The sequence below is a fragment of the Globicephala melas genome, chromosome 5, assembly GCF_963455315.2.
Source record: "Globicephala melas chromosome 5, mGloMel1.2, whole genome shotgun sequence".
NCBI classification, from domain to species: Eukaryota; Metazoa; Chordata; class Mammalia; order Artiodactyla; family Delphinidae; genus Globicephala; species Globicephala melas.
This window is the reverse complement of record NC_083318.1, coordinates 128,795,190-128,799,140: the sequence shown is the minus strand read 5'-3', so window position 1 is coordinate 128,799,140 and position 3,951 is coordinate 128,795,190. Positions and strand designations below refer to the sequence as shown.

The window sequence follows — 3,951 nt, the reverse complement described above, 5'->3', positions numbered from 1 at the left end:
AAGGGTTCGATCCCTGGTCCAGGAGGATCCCACATGCCGCGGAGCAACTAGGCCCATGCGCCACAACTACTGTGCCTGCGCTCTAGAGCCCGCGAGCCTGCATGCCACAGCTACTGAGGCCCGCATGCCTGGAGCCTGTGCTCCGCAGCAGGAGAAGCCACCACAATGGGATGCCTGTGCCCCGAAACGAGGAGTAGCCCCCGCTCACCGCAGCTAGAGAAAGCCCACATGCAGCAACGAGGACCCAACACAGCCAAACATAAATAAATAAATAATCAAATATTAACAATTTCATATGGAACAACCAATTTGTAATCTCAAAAATAAGTATGTAATACTAAAATATTGCACTGTTTTATATTTTTATATCTGTTTTCCTATATAGCCAATGTGATAGAAATTAGGCAGACAAAAATGAATAAGATCTAGTCCCTTCCCTTAAAGAGCTTACAGCTGATACCTAATAGGTATAAAGTAAATAAATGAAGTTATGAATCAATGAATACATACAGAATGTAACTGGCTGATACAGGGCAGATAGAGGAGTAAATAAAACATTGAAAATGAAATCACAGGAAGTGGGTAAAACAGCCATTTATTACCTGTAAGTTACTAAGTAAATGCTTTGTAAATAACAATAGTGATAATAATACCTTCAATATATTATTCCCCACCTTATAATTAGCATCACGTAACTTCAGAGAGTAGATTTTTGTATCTTCCATGGTGAACCATGTTAGGGTTTTTCTCTTAATTTTGCACAAGCAAAAGACTTTTTAATGTGGCAAGCAGATATACATACATACATCTCAGTTACGAGGTATTGTAACAATTTTCTTTATGGGGGATATATAGGCTCTTTTTTTTTTTGGATGTAAGTTAAGTAGATAATGTTTAGATGCAGGCTTGTTTGTAAGCAGGAGCATCTGGAAGTTCTGAAACTTGATAGTTATACAAAGAAAATATATAATACACAATGCTGAGCATCAGTTTAAATACAGAATTTTGCTACAACGCTTGTTCACCATAGAGGACACATTATTCTTTTATTAAAGAAGGCAAAATTTAATCTGTTAAAAAATGTTCTGAACAAGTTCCAGATCTAGAAAGCAATTTATAGTAAAATTCAAACTAAAGAACATGCTGTACACTTTGTTTTCACATTATGTGATATATATTTTTTTCCAGAATGAAAAAAAAAGTACGGACTCCTGTTAGACTGACAACCATAGTAAATTCACCCTTGAATTTAGTAAGCCAGGATAGTGGATATATTCAGTTTGGATTTCTTCCACTTTAGATATTTATTTACTTCAGAACCTGAGTACTAAGAATACTGAGGTGAAAATTAGACATGTAGACTGAAAATACATTTGGATAAGAAGCATTTCAGGAATGGCAGAGCAAGACCTCTGAAAAACTGCTCCTCCATAAAAGCAATGATAATGATTGGCAAAATCAACTTTTTAGAACTCTAGAAATTAACCAAATGCTTGAAAAATACCTGAGAAAACATTATTCAATAAAAAAGTAAGATAAGTGAGGTTTCAAATGTTATAACAGGCCCTGTGCCCAAGCCTTACTCCCTACTGTGCAGCAGTGTTGAAAAACAATAGCCCGGCTAGCAGCAACTGTGAAAACCAGCAGCCCTGCAGACACTGGAGGGAGCAGAATGGATTTAAAACAATCCCCTCACTAACCAAGACGGTCACGGCTCAGGCTGCTGCCTTCTAGGCAGACAGAAATGGACGCAGAAATCAAGGAAGGAACTCCTGTGCCTAAGGAATTCATTTCATGTTGTGGAGTTGAAACACAGGTTCTAAAATGTGGGCCCTGGACTGACCGCGTTAATACTCAAAGTGCCAACAGACCTAAGCTGCTTATTTTCTTTATTACGGGTAACACAGGTTTTTCTGCCTTTTATGTGCCATTTGCAAAGGCTTTGTATTCTTCAACAAAAAGACGCTTTCCAGTTTGGGTTATCAGTCATGCTGGGCATGCCGTGGCCCCCAAGGACAAGAAGATTCTGACAACTTTTGGACGATCCAAATGCTCGAGAAATTAAGGACATCTATGGACTCTGTGGTCAAGTAGAATACAAACTAGCTTTCCTGAGAACTCATGTGCCAAAGGAAATGAAACTTGTGGTCATCGGTCATTCTGTAGGCTGCTCTTTTTCCCTTCAGATTCTGAAGCAGATGCCCCTGAGCTCCCAATAACTCGCTGCTTTCTGCTCTCTCCAGCAATTGAGTGAATGACTGAGTCACCCAACAGCAAGCTCGCCAATCCACTTTTGTGCTGGCTTTGATGTTCCCTATGTTCCTGGCTACTTACTACTTAAATCATGGCCCGAGAAAATCAAGTCCTCGATGATCAGAATGCTCCTTCGAATGATTAACGTACAGAGTGAATTTTCCTTTCTGAATGCATTGGAACCATTCTGCCTCATTAGTGCTGCCTACCTTGGGAGCCAAGAAATGATGGAAGTGGTGAAGAGAGACAATGAAACCATAAAAGAACATGTACCTAAATTCACATTTTACTATGATACTATAGATGGTTGGTGTCCAAAAGCGTACTATGAAGACATGAAGAACAATTTTCCAGGAGACATATGACTCTGTGAGAAAAAAAATACCTCATGCATTTATCCTCTATTTTTTACCAGGAGCCCAACATGGAAGCTGACTGGCTAAAGGATGATCTGTCTAAACTATAAATACTGATACAAGGAACAAGCACTGACATAGAGGCAATAGGTGTACTGACTCTTAGTAGTAAGTAGTATACTTAGTAGGTAAATGTTAAATTTTAATGTTTGATATTAGAAGAGAAAAAAAGTGAGGCCCTCTTGGCCTAGAAACCATCATCTCCTAGCTCCCCATGCTATAGGCTGAAATAAACACAGTCGATCAATATTCCATAGGATTAACAACACATTTCCAAAGACTCCGGTAACACAGTGATCTAAACAAGGTCTCTTATGTTTGCACAAGATGCCCAGTGGCACCATACAGTTTTGGTAGGCAGAATCCTTGCAGACAAAAGGAAATCTAAATTTAGTTGATTTTAATTGAGTTACAGTGTAGAATAGGCTCCCCTAGAGAAAATTTTGAAAGACCTACTAGAAAATGTAAGAGACCTGTGAATGTTATGTGTGTAGTCGGATATGTGAAGTGTATGAGATCATGAGAAGAATATACTCAAGTTCCAGTAGAGAAGGGAGTGATGAGCAGTGGATCTTGGCAGTGGACCAGCTCTCTCTTAAGGACAGAAACTGAAGATCATCCCAGACTAACTTTGCACAGGTCTTGGCTGAGATTATCAGAATCAGACTGGATCCCAGGATAGCCTGCATATCCTACCTGTCACCACCATGCAGCATGTCTCAAACCACCAAGTCAGCCTTCTGTCTGGCTGCCAGTGGAACAAACCCAAACAGAGCCAATGGCAGGAGAAGCACTGCTTATTTCCTTCCCTGAGGAGTATGACTTCCTGATCTACCTGCAGTAGTCAGTGAATAAATTTCATCAGATATTCTTCTGATAAACTAACAACTAATAAGAGTTATTGAAGGATCCCAACGATACCTTCCTCCACAGACAGCCAGCAAACTCTGGTTGTGAGCTCCCTGCTGGCTCCTCTTCTCCAGAGCCAGGATGGGGAGGCACTGGGCTGTCCCAAATCAATCCTGTACCTGCCCACATGCAACTGCCCCTTCTGTGATTTTCTTCAGTCAAATTCCATTGAGGACCAGCAATGAGCCAAGTACTATATAAGCAGTGAAGACAGATTGTTAGCTACATTATGATTCTTGTCTGCTGACAATCTTCTATAAGTAATTTTTGAAAGGGCATCTTTAAATTGCTGAATAGAGAATCACCATAAATAAGTTTTCCACTTCTGCATTAGCTTTGTTCGTCAGAAAGAAATTATTTTACCCTTGAACCA

General features: G+C 39.9%; 1 pseudogene; it reads left to right on the top strand.

The window, feature by feature from the left end:
* The first annotated feature begins 1,744 nt into the window (after positions 1–1,744).
* On the top strand, positions 1,745–2,719 carry LOC115858177 (lipid droplet-associated hydrolase pseudogene; annotated as a pseudogene).
* Positions 2,720–3,951: the final 1,232 nt, after the last annotated feature.